The sequence below is a fragment of the Pseudophryne corroboree genome, unplaced genomic scaffold (assembly GCF_028390025.1).
Source record: "Pseudophryne corroboree isolate aPseCor3 unplaced genomic scaffold, aPseCor3.hap2 scaffold_2610, whole genome shotgun sequence".
Classification (NCBI taxonomy): Eukaryota; Metazoa; Chordata; class Amphibia; order Anura; family Myobatrachidae; genus Pseudophryne; species Pseudophryne corroboree.
Genome location: NW_026969270.1, coordinates 36485 through 47399, shown reverse-complemented (window position 1 = coordinate 47399; position 10915 = coordinate 36485). Strand labels below are relative to the sequence as shown.

At 41.2% G+C, this 10915-nt stretch overlaps 39 non-coding genes and 8 pseudogenes across 39 annotated transcripts; all 47 read right to left on the bottom strand.

Annotated features, from left to right (window-relative positions):
* Nucleotides 1-105: 105 nt before the first annotated feature.
* LOC135012979 (5S ribosomal RNA) lies at nt 106-224 on the bottom strand. Its single transcript, XR_010211783.1, has one exon. It is a non-coding gene; the product is annotated as a 5S ribosomal RNA (ribosomal RNA).
* Nucleotides 225-331: 107 nt separating this feature from the next.
* LOC135012973 (5S ribosomal RNA) lies at nt 332-450 on the bottom strand. Its single transcript, XR_010211777.1, has one exon. It is a non-coding gene; the product is annotated as a 5S ribosomal RNA (ribosomal RNA).
* A 107-nt stretch (nt 451-557) lies between these two features.
* LOC135012972 (5S ribosomal RNA) lies at nt 558-676 on the bottom strand. Its single transcript, XR_010211776.1, has one exon. It is a non-coding gene; the product is annotated as a 5S ribosomal RNA (ribosomal RNA).
* Nucleotides 677-783: 107 nt separating this feature from the next.
* LOC135012876 (5S ribosomal RNA) lies at nt 784-902 on the bottom strand. The gene has a single exon (XR_010211717.1). It is a non-coding gene; the product is annotated as a 5S ribosomal RNA (ribosomal RNA).
* A 107-nt stretch (nt 903-1009) lies between these two features.
* On the bottom strand, nt 1010-1128 carry LOC135012904 (5S ribosomal RNA). The gene has a single exon (XR_010211746.1). It is a non-coding gene; the product is annotated as a 5S ribosomal RNA (ribosomal RNA).
* Nucleotides 1129-1235: 107 nt separating this feature from the next.
* LOC135012971 (5S ribosomal RNA) lies at nt 1236-1354 on the bottom strand. The gene has a single exon (XR_010211775.1). It is a non-coding gene; the product is annotated as a 5S ribosomal RNA (ribosomal RNA).
* Nucleotides 1355-1461: 107 nt separating this feature from the next.
* Nucleotides 1462-1580, bottom strand: LOC135012827 (5S ribosomal RNA). The gene has a single exon (XR_010211670.1). It is a non-coding gene; the product is annotated as a 5S ribosomal RNA (ribosomal RNA).
* A 107-nt stretch (nt 1581-1687) lies between these two features.
* Nucleotides 1688-1806, bottom strand: LOC135012970 (5S ribosomal RNA). Its single transcript, XR_010211774.1, has one exon. It is a non-coding gene; the product is annotated as a 5S ribosomal RNA (ribosomal RNA).
* Nucleotides 1807-1913: 107 nt separating this feature from the next.
* Nucleotides 1914-2032, bottom strand: LOC135012848 (5S ribosomal RNA). The gene has a single exon (XR_010211691.1). It is a non-coding gene; the product is annotated as a 5S ribosomal RNA (ribosomal RNA).
* A 107-nt stretch (nt 2033-2139) lies between these two features.
* Nucleotides 2140-2258, bottom strand: LOC135012912 (5S ribosomal RNA). Its single transcript, XR_010211753.1, has one exon. It is a non-coding gene; the product is annotated as a 5S ribosomal RNA (ribosomal RNA).
* Nucleotides 2259-2365: 107 nt separating this feature from the next.
* On the bottom strand, nt 2366-2484 carry LOC135012834 (5S ribosomal RNA). The gene has a single exon (XR_010211677.1). It is a non-coding gene; the product is annotated as a 5S ribosomal RNA (ribosomal RNA).
* Nucleotides 2485-2591: 107 nt separating this feature from the next.
* On the bottom strand, nt 2592-2710 carry LOC135012952 (5S ribosomal RNA; annotated as a pseudogene).
* A 107-nt stretch (nt 2711-2817) lies between these two features.
* Nucleotides 2818-2936, bottom strand: LOC135012874 (5S ribosomal RNA). The gene has a single exon (XR_010211715.1). It is a non-coding gene; the product is annotated as a 5S ribosomal RNA (ribosomal RNA).
* Nucleotides 2937-3043: 107 nt separating this feature from the next.
* LOC135012819 (5S ribosomal RNA) lies at nt 3044-3162 on the bottom strand. The gene has a single exon (XR_010211663.1). It is a non-coding gene; the product is annotated as a 5S ribosomal RNA (ribosomal RNA).
* Nucleotides 3163-3269: 107 nt separating this feature from the next.
* LOC135012903 (5S ribosomal RNA) lies at nt 3270-3388 on the bottom strand. Its single transcript, XR_010211744.1, has one exon. It is a non-coding gene; the product is annotated as a 5S ribosomal RNA (ribosomal RNA).
* Nucleotides 3389-3495: 107 nt separating this feature from the next.
* Nucleotides 3496-3614, bottom strand: LOC135012923 (5S ribosomal RNA; annotated as a pseudogene).
* Nucleotides 3615-3721: 107 nt separating this feature from the next.
* LOC135012862 (5S ribosomal RNA) lies at nt 3722-3840 on the bottom strand. Its single transcript, XR_010211704.1, has one exon. It is a non-coding gene; the product is annotated as a 5S ribosomal RNA (ribosomal RNA).
* A 107-nt stretch (nt 3841-3947) lies between these two features.
* LOC135012968 (5S ribosomal RNA) lies at nt 3948-4066 on the bottom strand. The gene has a single exon (XR_010211772.1). It is a non-coding gene; the product is annotated as a 5S ribosomal RNA (ribosomal RNA).
* Nucleotides 4067-4173: 107 nt separating this feature from the next.
* Nucleotides 4174-4292, bottom strand: LOC135012785 (5S ribosomal RNA). Its single transcript, XR_010211630.1, has one exon. It is a non-coding gene; the product is annotated as a 5S ribosomal RNA (ribosomal RNA).
* Nucleotides 4293-4399: 107 nt separating this feature from the next.
* On the bottom strand, nt 4400-4518 carry LOC135012866 (5S ribosomal RNA). The gene has a single exon (XR_010211708.1). It is a non-coding gene; the product is annotated as a 5S ribosomal RNA (ribosomal RNA).
* Nucleotides 4519-4625: 107 nt separating this feature from the next.
* Nucleotides 4626-4744, bottom strand: LOC135012855 (5S ribosomal RNA). Its single transcript, XR_010211697.1, has one exon. It is a non-coding gene; the product is annotated as a 5S ribosomal RNA (ribosomal RNA).
* A 107-nt stretch (nt 4745-4851) lies between these two features.
* Nucleotides 4852-4970, bottom strand: LOC135012841 (5S ribosomal RNA). The gene has a single exon (XR_010211684.1). It is a non-coding gene; the product is annotated as a 5S ribosomal RNA (ribosomal RNA).
* A 107-nt stretch (nt 4971-5077) lies between these two features.
* Nucleotides 5078-5196, bottom strand: LOC135012948 (5S ribosomal RNA; annotated as a pseudogene).
* Nucleotides 5197-5303: 107 nt separating this feature from the next.
* On the bottom strand, nt 5304-5422 carry LOC135012930 (5S ribosomal RNA; annotated as a pseudogene).
* A 107-nt stretch (nt 5423-5529) lies between these two features.
* LOC135012818 (5S ribosomal RNA) lies at nt 5530-5648 on the bottom strand. The gene has a single exon (XR_010211662.1). It is a non-coding gene; the product is annotated as a 5S ribosomal RNA (ribosomal RNA).
* A 107-nt stretch (nt 5649-5755) lies between these two features.
* Nucleotides 5756-5874, bottom strand: LOC135012902 (5S ribosomal RNA). The gene has a single exon (XR_010211743.1). It is a non-coding gene; the product is annotated as a 5S ribosomal RNA (ribosomal RNA).
* Nucleotides 5875-5981: 107 nt separating this feature from the next.
* Nucleotides 5982-6100, bottom strand: LOC135012922 (5S ribosomal RNA; annotated as a pseudogene).
* Nucleotides 6101-6207: 107 nt separating this feature from the next.
* On the bottom strand, nt 6208-6326 carry LOC135012775 (5S ribosomal RNA). Its single transcript, XR_010211620.1, has one exon. It is a non-coding gene; the product is annotated as a 5S ribosomal RNA (ribosomal RNA).
* Nucleotides 6327-6631: 305 nt separating this feature from the next.
* On the bottom strand, nt 6632-6750 carry LOC135012901 (5S ribosomal RNA). The gene has a single exon (XR_010211742.1). It is a non-coding gene; the product is annotated as a 5S ribosomal RNA (ribosomal RNA).
* A 107-nt stretch (nt 6751-6857) lies between these two features.
* LOC135012921 (5S ribosomal RNA) lies at nt 6858-6976 on the bottom strand (annotated as a pseudogene).
* Nucleotides 6977-7083: 107 nt separating this feature from the next.
* LOC135012978 (5S ribosomal RNA) lies at nt 7084-7202 on the bottom strand. The gene has a single exon (XR_010211782.1). It is a non-coding gene; the product is annotated as a 5S ribosomal RNA (ribosomal RNA).
* A 107-nt stretch (nt 7203-7309) lies between these two features.
* LOC135012799 (5S ribosomal RNA) lies at nt 7310-7428 on the bottom strand. The gene has a single exon (XR_010211643.1). It is a non-coding gene; the product is annotated as a 5S ribosomal RNA (ribosomal RNA).
* Nucleotides 7429-7535: 107 nt separating this feature from the next.
* Nucleotides 7536-7654, bottom strand: LOC135012941 (5S ribosomal RNA; annotated as a pseudogene).
* Nucleotides 7655-7761: 107 nt separating this feature from the next.
* LOC135012920 (5S ribosomal RNA) lies at nt 7762-7880 on the bottom strand (annotated as a pseudogene).
* A 107-nt stretch (nt 7881-7987) lies between these two features.
* On the bottom strand, nt 7988-8106 carry LOC135012829 (5S ribosomal RNA). Its single transcript, XR_010211672.1, has one exon. It is a non-coding gene; the product is annotated as a 5S ribosomal RNA (ribosomal RNA).
* Nucleotides 8107-8213: 107 nt separating this feature from the next.
* LOC135012832 (5S ribosomal RNA) lies at nt 8214-8332 on the bottom strand. The gene has a single exon (XR_010211675.1). It is a non-coding gene; the product is annotated as a 5S ribosomal RNA (ribosomal RNA).
* A 107-nt stretch (nt 8333-8439) lies between these two features.
* On the bottom strand, nt 8440-8558 carry LOC135012967 (5S ribosomal RNA). Its single transcript, XR_010211771.1, has one exon. It is a non-coding gene; the product is annotated as a 5S ribosomal RNA (ribosomal RNA).
* Nucleotides 8559-8665: 107 nt separating this feature from the next.
* Nucleotides 8666-8784, bottom strand: LOC135012966 (5S ribosomal RNA). The gene has a single exon (XR_010211770.1). It is a non-coding gene; the product is annotated as a 5S ribosomal RNA (ribosomal RNA).
* Nucleotides 8785-8891: 107 nt separating this feature from the next.
* Nucleotides 8892-9010, bottom strand: LOC135012900 (5S ribosomal RNA). The gene has a single exon (XR_010211741.1). It is a non-coding gene; the product is annotated as a 5S ribosomal RNA (ribosomal RNA).
* A 107-nt stretch (nt 9011-9117) lies between these two features.
* On the bottom strand, nt 9118-9236 carry LOC135012783 (5S ribosomal RNA). Its single transcript, XR_010211628.1, has one exon. It is a non-coding gene; the product is annotated as a 5S ribosomal RNA (ribosomal RNA).
* A 107-nt stretch (nt 9237-9343) lies between these two features.
* On the bottom strand, nt 9344-9462 carry LOC135012798 (5S ribosomal RNA). Its single transcript, XR_010211642.1, has one exon. It is a non-coding gene; the product is annotated as a 5S ribosomal RNA (ribosomal RNA).
* Nucleotides 9463-9569: 107 nt separating this feature from the next.
* LOC135012824 (5S ribosomal RNA) lies at nt 9570-9688 on the bottom strand. Its single transcript, XR_010211668.1, has one exon. It is a non-coding gene; the product is annotated as a 5S ribosomal RNA (ribosomal RNA).
* Nucleotides 9689-9795: 107 nt separating this feature from the next.
* On the bottom strand, nt 9796-9914 carry LOC135012779 (5S ribosomal RNA). The gene has a single exon (XR_010211624.1). It is a non-coding gene; the product is annotated as a 5S ribosomal RNA (ribosomal RNA).
* A 107-nt stretch (nt 9915-10021) lies between these two features.
* Nucleotides 10022-10140, bottom strand: LOC135012899 (5S ribosomal RNA). The gene has a single exon (XR_010211740.1). It is a non-coding gene; the product is annotated as a 5S ribosomal RNA (ribosomal RNA).
* Nucleotides 10141-10247: 107 nt separating this feature from the next.
* On the bottom strand, nt 10248-10366 carry LOC135012782 (5S ribosomal RNA). The gene has a single exon (XR_010211627.1). It is a non-coding gene; the product is annotated as a 5S ribosomal RNA (ribosomal RNA).
* A 107-nt stretch (nt 10367-10473) lies between these two features.
* LOC135012797 (5S ribosomal RNA) lies at nt 10474-10592 on the bottom strand. Its single transcript, XR_010211641.1, has one exon. It is a non-coding gene; the product is annotated as a 5S ribosomal RNA (ribosomal RNA).
* Nucleotides 10593-10699: 107 nt separating this feature from the next.
* Nucleotides 10700-10818, bottom strand: LOC135012822 (5S ribosomal RNA). Its single transcript, XR_010211666.1, has one exon. It is a non-coding gene; the product is annotated as a 5S ribosomal RNA (ribosomal RNA).
* Between the last annotated feature and the right edge of the window lie 97 nt (nt 10819-10915).

The window sequence follows — 10915 nt, the reverse complement described above, 5'->3', positions numbered from 1 at the left end:
GCTTTATGGTTTCTGTTAGAACTTTTCTACTTCTAACTACTGGTTCATAAATGAAGACGTTTGAAAATGGAATGCATCAACAGAACGGTGTTGGCAGTATAAAAATATCTACAGCACCTTGTATTCCCAGGTGGTCTCCCATCCAAGTACTAACCAGGCCCTACACTGCTTAGCTTCCAAGATCAGATGAGATTGGGCGTATCCAGTGTGGTGTGGCTGTAGATGAGCTTTGAGGTTTCTGTTAGAACTTTTCTACTTCTAACTACTGGTTCATAAATGAATACGTTTGAAAATGGAATGCATCAACAGAACGGTGTTGGTAGTATAAAAATATCTACAGCACCTTGTATTCCCAGGTGGTCTCCCATCCAAGTACTAACCAGGCCCAACACTGCTTAGCTTCCAAGATCAGATGAGATTGGGCGTATCCAGTGTGGTGTGGCTGTAGATGAGCTTTGTGGTTTCTGTTAGAACTTTTCTACTTCTAACTACTGGTTCATAAATGAATACGTTTGAAAATGGAATGCATCAACAGAACGGTGTTGGTAGTATAAAAATATCTACAGCACCTTGTATTCCCAGGTGGTCTCCCATCCAAGTACTAACCAGGCCCAACACTGCTTAGCTTCCAAGATCAGATGAGATTGGGCGTATCCAGTGTGGTGTGGCTGTAGATGAGCTTTATGGTTTCTGTTAGAACTTTTCTACTTCTAACTACTGGTTCATAAATGAATACGTTTGAAAATGGAATGCATCAACAGAACGGTGTTGGCAGTATAAAAATATCTTCAGCACCTTGTATTCCCAGGTGGTCTCCCATCCAAGTACTAACCAGGCCCAACACGGCTTAGCTTCCAAGATCAGATGAGATTGGGCGTATCCAGTGTGGTGTGGCTGTAGATGAGCTTTGTAGTTTATGTTTGAACTTTTCTACTTCTAACTACTGGTTCATAAATGAATACATTTGAAAATTGAATGCATCAACAGAACGGTGTTGGCAGTATAAAAATATCTACAGCACCTTGTATTCCCCGGTGGTCTCCCATCCAAGTACTAAGCAGGCCCAACACTGCTTAGCTTCCAAGATCAGATGAGATTGGGCGTATCCAGTGTGGTCTTGCTGTAGATGAACTTTCTAGTTTCTGTTAGAACTTTTCTACTTCTAACTACTGGTTCATAAATGAATACGTTTAAAAATTGAATGCATCAACAGAACGGTGTTGGCAGTATAAAAATATCTACAGCACCTTGTATTCCCAGGTGGTCTCCCATCCAAGTACTAACCAGGCCCAACACTGCTTAGCTTCCAAGATCAGATGAGATTGGGCGTATCCAGTGTGGTGTGGCTGTAGATGAGCTTTGTGGTTTCTGTTAGAACTTTTCTACTTCTAACTACTGGTTCATAAATGAATACGTTTGAAAATGGAATGCATCAACAGAACGGTGTTGGCAGTATAAAAATATCTACAGCACGTTGTATTCCCAGGTGGTCTCCCATCCAAGTACTAACCATGCCCAACACTGCTTAGCTTCCAAGATCAGATGAGATTGGGCGTATCCAGTGTGGTGTGGCTGTAGATGAGCTTTGTGGTTTCTGTTTGAACTTTTCTACTTCTAACTACTGGTTCATAAATGAATATGTTTTAAAATGGAATGCATCAACAGAACGGTGTTGGTAGTATAAAAATATCTACAGCACCTTGTATTCCCAGGTGGTCTCCCATCCAAGTACTAACCAGGCCCAACACTGCTTAGCTTCCAAGATCAGATGAGATTGGGCGTATCCAGTGTGGTGTGGCTGTAGATGAGCTTTGTGGTTTCTGTTAGAACTTTTCTACTTCTAACTACTGGTTCATAAATGAAAACATTTGAAAATGGAAAGCATCAACAGAACGGTATTGGCAGTATAAAAATATCTACAGCACCTTGTATTCCCAGGTGGTCTCCCATCCAAGTACTAACCAGGCCCAACACTGCTTAGCTTCCAAGATCAGATGAGATTGGGCGTATCCAGTGTGCTGTGGCTGTAGATGAGCTTTGTGGTTTCTGTTTGAACTTTTCTACTTCTAACTACTGGTTCATAAATGAATACATTTGAAAATGGAATGCATCAACAGAACTGTGTTGGCAGTATAAAAATATCTACAGCACCTTGTATTCCCAGGTGGTCTCCCATCCAAGTACTAACCAGGCCCAACACTGCTTAGCTAACAAGATCAGATGAGATTGGGCGTATCCAGTGTGGTGTTGCTGTAGATGAACTTTCTGGTTTCTGTTAGAACTTTTCTACTTCTAACTACTGGTTCATAAAAGAATACTTTTTAAAATGGAATGCATCAACAGAATGGTGTTGGTAGTATAAAAATATCTACAGCACCTTGTATTCCCAGGTGGTCTCCCATCCAATTACTAACCAGGCCCAACACTGCTTAGCTTCCAAGATCAGATGAGATTGGGCGTATTCAGTGTGGTGTGGCTGTAGATGAGCTTTATGGTTTCTGTTAGAACTTTTCTACTTCTAACAACTGGTTCATAAATGAATACGTTTGAAAATGGAATGCATCAACAGAACGGTGTTGGCAGTATAACAATATCTACAGTACCTTGTATTCCCAGGTGGTCTCCCATCCAAGTACTGACCAGGCCCAACACTGCTTAGCTTCCAAGAACAGATCAGATTTGGCGTATCCAGTGTGGTGTGGCTGTAAATGAGCTTTGTGGTTTCTGTTTGAACTTTTCTACTTCTAACTACTGGTTCATAAATGAATACGTTTGAAAATGGAATGCATCAACAGAACGGTGTTGGCAGTATAAAAATATCTACAGCACCTTGTATTCCCAGGTGGTCTCCCATCCAAGTACTAACCAGGCCCAACACTACTTAGCTTCCAAGATCAGATGAGATTGGGCGTATCCAGTGTGCTGTGGCTGTAGATGAGCTTTGTGGTTTCTGTTAGAACTTTTCTACTTCTAACTACTGGTTCATAAATTAATACGTTTGAAAATGGAATGCATCAACAGAACGGTGTTGGCAGTATAAAAATATCTACAGCACCTTGTATTCCCAGGTGGTCTCCCATCCAAGTACTAACCAGGCCCAACATTGCTTAGCTTCCAAGATCAGATGAGATTGGGCGTATCCAGTGTGGTGTGGCTGTAGATGAGCTTTGTTGTTTCTGTTTGAACATTTCTACTTCTAACTACTGGTTCATAAATGAATACATTTGAAAATTGAATGCATCAACAGAACGGTCTTGGCAGTATAAAAATATCTACAGCACCTTGTATTCCCCGGTGGTCTCCCATCCAAGTACTAAGCAGGCCCAACACTGCTTAGCTTCCAAGATCAGATGAGATTGGGCGTATCCAGTGTGGTCTTGCTGTAGATGAACTTTCTGGTTTCTGTTAGAACTTTTCTACTTCTAACTACTGGTTCATTAATGAATACGTTTTAAAATGGAATGCATCAACAGAATGGTGTTGGCAGTATAAAAATATCTACAGCACCTTGTATTCCCAGGTGGTCTCCCATCCAAGTACTAACCAGGCTCAACACTGCTTAGCTTCCAAGATCAGATGAGATTGGGCATATCCAGTGTGGTGTGGCTGTAGAATAGCTTTATGATTTCTGTTAGTACTTTTCTACTTCTAACTACTGGTTCATAAATGAATACGTTTGAAAATGGAATGCATCAACAGAACGGTGTTGGTAGTATAAAAATATCTACAGCACCTTGTATTCCCAGGTGGTCTCCCATCCAAGTACTAACCAGGCCCAACACTGCTTAGGTTCCAAGATCAGATGAGATTGGGCGTATACAGTGTGGTGTGGCTGTAGATGAGCTTTGTGGTTTCTGTTAGAACTTTTCTACTTCTAACTACTGGTTCATAAATGAATACGTTTGAAAATGGAATGCATCAACAGATTGGTGTTGGCAGTATAAAAATATCTACAGCACCTTGTATTCCCAGGTGGTCTCCCATCCAAGTACTAACCAGGCCCAACACTGCTTAGCTTCCAAGATCAGATGAGATTGGGCGTATCCAGTGTGGTGTGGCTGTAGATGAGCTTTGTGGTTTCTGTTTGAACTTTTCTACTTCTAACTACTGGTTCATAAAAGAATATGTTTTAAAATGGAATGCATCAACAGAACGGTGTTGGTAGTATAAAAATATCTACAGCACCTTGTATTCCCAGGTGGTTTCCCATCCAAGTACTAACCAGGCCCAACACTGCTTAGCTTCCAAGATCAGATGAGATTGGGCGTATCCAGTGTGGTGTGGCTGTAGATGAGCTTTGTGGTTTCTGTTAGAACTTTTCTACTTCTAACTACTGGTTCATAAATGAAAACATTTGAAAATGGAAAGCATCAACAGAACGGTATTGACAGTATAAAAATATCTACAGCACCTTGTATTCCCAGGTGGTCTCCCATCCAAGTACTAACCAGGCCCAACACTGCTTAGCTTCCAAGATCAGATGAGATTGGGCATATCCAGTGTGCTGTGGCTGTAGATGAGCTTTGTGGTTTCTGTTTGAACTTTTCTACTTCTAACTACTGGTTCATAAATGAATACATTTGAAAATGGAATGCATCAACAGAACTGTGTTGGCAGTATAAAAATATCTACAGCACCTTGTATTCCCAGGTGGTCTCCCATCCAAGTACTAACAAGGCCCAACACTGCTTAGCTAACAAGATCAGATGAGATTGGGCGTATCCAGTGTGGTGTTGCTGTAGATGAACTTTCTGGTTTCTGTTAGAACTTTTCTACTTCTAACTACTGGTTCATAAATGAATACTTTTTAAAATGGAATGCATCAACAGAATGGTGTTGGTAGTATAAAAATATCTACAGCACCTTGTATTCCCAGGTGGTCTCCCATCCAATTACTAACCAGGCCCAACACTGCTTAGCTTCCAAGATCAGATGAGATTGGGCGTATCCAGTGTGGTGTGGCTGTAGATGAGCTTTATGGTTTCTGTTAGAACTTTTCTACTTCTAACAACTGGTTCATAAATGAATACGTTTGAAAATGGAATGCATCAACAGAACGGTGTTGGCAGTATAACAATATCTACAGTACCTTGTATTCCCAGGTGGTCTCCCATCCAAGTACTGACCAGGCCCAACACTGCTTAGCTTCCAAGAACAGATCAGATTTGGCGTATCCAGTGTGGTGTGGCTGTAGATGAGCTTTGTGGTTTCTGTTTGAACTTTTCTACTTCTAACTACTGGTTCATAAATGAATACGTTTGAAAATGGAATGCATCAACAGAACGGTGTTGGCAGTATAAAAATATCTACAGCACCTTGTATTCCCAGGTGGTCTCCCATCCAAGTACTAACCAGGCCCAACAATACTTAGCTTCCAAGATCAGATGAGATTGGGCGTATCCAGTGTGCTGTGGCTGTAGATGAGTTTTGTGGTTTCTGTTAGAACTTTTCTACTTCTAACTACTGGTTCATAAATTAATACGTTTGAAAATGGAATGCATCAACAGAACGGTGTTGGCAGTATAAAAATATCTACAGCACCTTGTATTCCCAGGTGGTCTCCCATCCAAGTACTAACCAGGCCCAACATTGCTTAGCTTCCAAGATCAGATGAGATTGGGCGTATCCAGTGTGGTGTGGCTGTAGATGAGCTTTGTTGTTTCTGTTTGAACTTTTCTACTTCTAACTACTGGTTCATAAATGAATACATTTGAAAATTGAATGCATCAACAGAACGGTCTTGGCAGTATAAAAATATCTACAGCACCTTGTATTCCCCGGTGGTCTCCCATCCAAGTACTAAGCAGGCCCAACACTGCTTAGCTTCCAAGATCAGATGAGATTGGGCGTATCCAGTGTGGTCTTGCTGTAGATGAACTTTCTGGTTTCTGTTAGAACTTTTCTACTTCTAACTACTGGTTCATTAATGAATACGTTTTAAAATGGAATGCATCAACAGAATGGTGTTGGCAGTATAAAAATATCTACAGCACCTTGTATTCCCAGGTGGTCTCCCATCCAAGTACTAACCAGGCTCAACACTGCTTAGCTTCCAAGATCAGATGAGATTGGGCATATCCAGTGTGGTGTGGCTGTAGAATAGCTTTATGATTTCTGTTAGTACTTTTCTACTTCTAACTACTGGTTCATAAATGAATACGTTTGAAAATGGAATGCATCAACAGAACGGTGTTGGTAGTATAAAAATATCTACAGCACCTTGTATTCCCAGGTGGTCTCCCATCCAAGTACTAACCAGGCCCAACACTGCTTAGCTTCCAAGATCAGATGAGATTGGGCGTATACAGTGTGGTGTGGCTGTAGATGAGCTTTATGGTTTCTGTTAGAACTTTTCTACTTCTAACTACTGGTTCATAAATGAAGACGTTTGAAAATGGAATGCATCAACAGAACGGTGTTGGCAGTATAAAAATATCTACATCCAAGTACTAACCAGGCCCATCACTGCTTAGCTTCCAAGATCAGATGAGATTGGGCGTATCCAGTGTGCTGTGGCTGTAGATGAGCTTTGTGGTTTCTGTTTGAACTTTTCTACTTCTAACTACTGGTTCATAAATGAATACGTTTGAAAATTGAATGCATCAACAGAACGGTGTTGGCAGTATAAAAATATCTACAGCACCTTGTATTCCCCGGTGGTCTCCCATCCAAGTACTAAGCAGGCCCAACACTGCTTAGCTTCCAAGATCAGATGAGATTGGGCGTATCCAGTGTGGTCTTGCTGTAGATGAACTTTCAGGTTTCTGTTAGAACTTTTATACTTCTAACTACTGGTTCATTAATGAATACGTTTTAAAATGGAATGCATCAACAGAATGGTGTTGGCAGTATAAAAATATCTACAGCACCTTGTATTCCCAGGTGGTCTCCCATCCAAGTACTAACCAGGCTCAACACTGCTTAGCTTCCAAGATCAGATGAGATTGGGCATATCCAGTGTGGTGTGGCTGTAGAATAGCTTTATGGTTTCTGTTAGAACTTTTCTACTTCTAACTACTGGTTCATAAATGAAGACGTTTGAAAATGGAATGCATCAAAAGAACGGTGTTGGCAGTATAAAAATATCTACAGCACCTTGTATTCCCAGGTGGTCTCCCATCCAAGTACTAACCAGGCCCTACACTGCTTAGCTTCCAAGATCAGATGAGATTGGGCGTATCCAGTGTGGTGTGGCTGTAGATGAGCTTTCTGGTTTCTGTTAGAACTTTTCTACTTCTAACTACTGGTTCATAAATGAATACGTTTGAAAATGGAATGCATCAACAGAACGGTGTTGGTAGTATAAAAATATCTACAACACCTTGTATTCCCAGGTGGTCTCCCATCCAAGTACTAACCAGGCCCAACACTGCTTAGCTTCCAAGATCAGATGAGATTGGGCGTATCCAGTGTGGTGTGGCTGTAGATGAGCTGTGTGGTTTCTGTTAGAACTTTTCTACTTCTAACTACTGGTTCATAAATGAATACGTTTGAAAATGGAATGCATCAACAGAACGGTGTTGGTAGTATAAAAATATCTACAGCACCTTGTATTCCCAGGTGGTCTCCCATCCAAGTACTAACCAGGCTCAACACTGCATAGCTTCCAAGATCAGATGAGATTGGGCATATCCAGTGTGGTGTGGCTGTAGAATAGCTTTATGGTTTCTGTTAGAACTTTTATACTTCTAACTACTGGTTCATTAATGAATACGTTTTAAAATGGAATGCATCAACAGAATGGTGTTGGCAGTATAAAAATATCTACAGCACCTTGTATTCCCAGGTGGTCTCCCATCCAAGTACTAACCAGGCTCAACACTGCTTAGCTTCCAAGATCAGATGAGATTGGGCATATCCAGTGTGGTGTGGCTGTAGAATAGCTTTATGGTTTCTGTTAGAACTTTTCTACTTCTAACTACTGGTTCATAAATGAAGACGTTTGAAAATGGAATGCATCAAAAGAACGGTGTTGGCAGTACAAAAATATCTACAGCACCTTGTATTCCCAGGTGGTCTCCCATCCAAGTACTAACCAGGGCCTACACTGCTTAGCTTCCAAGATCAGATGAGATTGGGCGTATCCAGTGTGGTGTGGCTGTAGATGAGCTTTCTGGTTTCTGTTAGAACTTTTCTACTTCTAACTACTGGTTCATAAATGAATACGTTTGAAAATGGAATGCATCAACAGAACGGTGTTGGTAGTATAAAAATATCTACAACACCTTGTATTCCCAGGTGGTCTCCCATCCAAGTACTAACCAGGCCCAACACTGCTTAGCTTCCAAGATCAGATGAGATTGGGCGTATCCAGTGTGGCGTGGCTGTAGATGAGCTGTGTGGTTTCTGTTAGAACTTTTCTACTTCTAACTACTGGTTCATAAATGAATACGTTTGAAAATGGAATGCATCAACAGAACGGTGTTGGTAGTATAAAAATATCTACAGCACCTTGTATTCCCAGGTGGTCTCCCATCCAAGTACTAACCAGGCCCAACACTGCTTAGCTTCCAAGATCAGATGAGATTGGGCGTATCCAGTGTGGTGTGGCTGTAGATGAGCTTTATGGTTTCTGTTAGAACTTTTCTACTTCTAACTACTGGTTCATAAATGAATACGTTTGAAAATGGAATGCATCAACAGAACGGTGTTGGCAGTATAAAAATATCTACAGCACCTTGTATTCCCAGGTGGTCTCCCATCCAAGTACTAACCAGGCCCAACACTGCTTAGCTTCCAAGATCAGATGAGATTGGGCGTATCCAGTGTGGTGTGGCTGTAGATGAGCTTTGTAGTTTATGTTTGAACTTTTCTACTTCTAACTACTGGTTCATAAATGAATACATTTGAAAATTGAATGCATCAACAGAACGGTGTTGGCAGTATAAAAATATCTACAGCACCTTGTATTCCCCGGTGGTCTCCCATCCAAGTACTAAGCAGGCCCAACACTGCTTAGCTTCCAAGATCAGATGAGATTGGGCGTATCCAGTGTGGTCTTGCTGTAGATGAACTTTCTGGTTTCTGTTAGAACTTTTCTACTTCTAACTACTGGTTCATAAATGAATACGTTTGAAAATTGAATGCATCAACAGAACGGTGTTGGCAGTATAAAAATATCTACAGCACCTTGTATTCCCAGGTGGTCTCCCATCCAAGTACTAACCAGGCCCAACACTGCTTAGCTACCAAGATCAGATGAGATTGGGCGTATCCAGTGTGGTGTGGCTGTAGATGAGCTTTCTGGTTTCTGTTAGAACTTTTCTACTTCTAACTACTGGTTCATAAATGAATACGTTTGAAAATGGAATGCATCAACAGAACGGTGTTGGTAGTATAAAAATATCTACAACACCTTGTATTCCCAGGTGGTCTCCCATCCAAGTACTAACCAGGCCCAACACTGCTTAGCTTCCAAGATCAGATGAGATTGGGCGTATCCAGTGTGGTGTGGCTGTAGATGAGCTGTGTGGTTTCTGTTAGAACTTTTCTACTTCTAACTACTGGTTCATAAATGAATACGTTTGAAAATGAAATGCATCAACAGAACGGTGTTGGTAGTATAAAAATATCTACAGCACCTTGTATTCCCAGGTGGTCTCCCATCCAAGTACTAACCAGGCCCAACACTGCTTAGCTTCCAAGATCAGATGAGATTGGGCGTATCCAGTGTGGTGTGGCTGTACATGAGCTTTATGGTTTCTGTTAGAACTTTTCTACTTCTAACTACTGGTTCATAAATGAATACGTTTGAAAATGGAATGCATCAACAGAACGGTGTTGGCAGTATAAAAATATCTACAGCACCTTGTATTCCCAGGTGGTCTCCCATCCAAGTACTAACCAAGCCCAACACTGCTTAGCTTCCAAGATCAGATGAGATTGGGCGTATCCAGTGTGGTGTGGCTGTAGATGAGCTTTGTAGTTTATGTTTGAACTTTTCTACTTCTAACTACTGGTTCATAAATGAATACATTTGAAAATTGAATGCATCAACAGAACGGTGTTGGCAGTATAAAAATATCTACAGCACCTTGTATTCCCCGGTGGTCTCCCATCCAAGTACTAAGCAGGCCCAACACTGCTTAGCTTCCAAGATCAGATGAGATTGGGCGTATCCAGTGTGGTCTTGCTGTAGATGAACTTTCTGGTTTCTGTTAGAACTTTTCTACTTCTAACTACTGGTTCATAAATGAATACGTTTGAAAATTGAATGCATCAACAGAACGGTGTTGGCAGTATAAAAATATCTACAGCACCTTGTATTCCCAGGTGGTCTCCCATCCAAGTACTAACCAGGCCCAACACTGCTTAGCTACCAAGATCAGATGAGATTGGGCGTATCCAGTGTGGTGTGGCTGTAGATGAGCTTTCTGGTTTCTGTTAGAACTTTTCTACTTCTAACTACTGGTTCATAAATGAATACGTTTGAAAATGGAATGCATCAACAGAACGGTGTTGGTAGTATAAAAATATCTACAACACCTTGTATTCCCAGGTGGTCTCCCATCCAAGTACTAACCAGGCCCAACACTGCTTAGCTTCCAAGATCAGATGAGATTGGGCGTATCCAGTGTGGTGTGGCTGTAGATGAGCTGTGTGGTTTCTGTTAGAACTTTTCTACTTCTAACTACTGGTTCATAAATGAATACGTTTGAAAATGAAATGCATCAACAGAACGGTGTTGGTAGTATAAAAATATCTACAGCACCTTGTATTCCCAGGTGGTCTCCCATCCAAGTACTAACCAGGCCCAACACTGCTTAGCTTCCAAGATCAGATGAGATTGGGCGTATCCAGTGTGGTGTGGCTGTACATGAGCTTTATGGTTTCTGTTAGAACTTTTCTACTTCTAACTACTGGTTCATAAATGAATACGTTTGAAAATGGAATGCATCAACAGAACGGTGTTGGC